Raw genomic sequence first — 463 nt, forward strand, 5'->3', positions numbered from 1 at the left:
TGAGATAAAGTGTTTTTGGTCACTAACAGTAAAAAAGCTTAAAACTCAAAAATTTGAACTGGTTCCAGCTTCAAACAACCAGATCTACTGCTTCTCTGCATTTCCAAGTTATACCAAAGCAAATTATGCTGAAATTTGATTGTGGTGCTGAAATTTCACATAGGCCTACTATCCGTTTTTGGCTTCTCTCGCTGAGATAAAGCGTTTTTGGTCACTAACAGTAAAAAAGCTTAAAACTCAAAATTTTGCCTTGGTTCCAGCTTCAAACAACCAGATCTACTGCTTCTCAGCATTTCCAATTTATACTAAAGCAAATTATGCTGAAATTTGATTGTGGTGCTGAAATTTCACAAACTGTCCGTTTTTGGCTTCTCTCGCTGAGATAAAGCGTTTTTGGTCACTAACAGTAAAAAAGCTTAGAACTCAAAATTTTGAACTGGTTCCAGCTTCAAACAACCAGATC

The sequence above is a fragment of the Gambusia affinis genome, linkage group LG04, assembly GCF_019740435.1.
Source record: "Gambusia affinis linkage group LG04, SWU_Gaff_1.0, whole genome shotgun sequence".
Taxonomy (NCBI): domain Eukaryota; kingdom Metazoa; phylum Chordata; class Actinopteri; order Cyprinodontiformes; family Poeciliidae; genus Gambusia; species Gambusia affinis.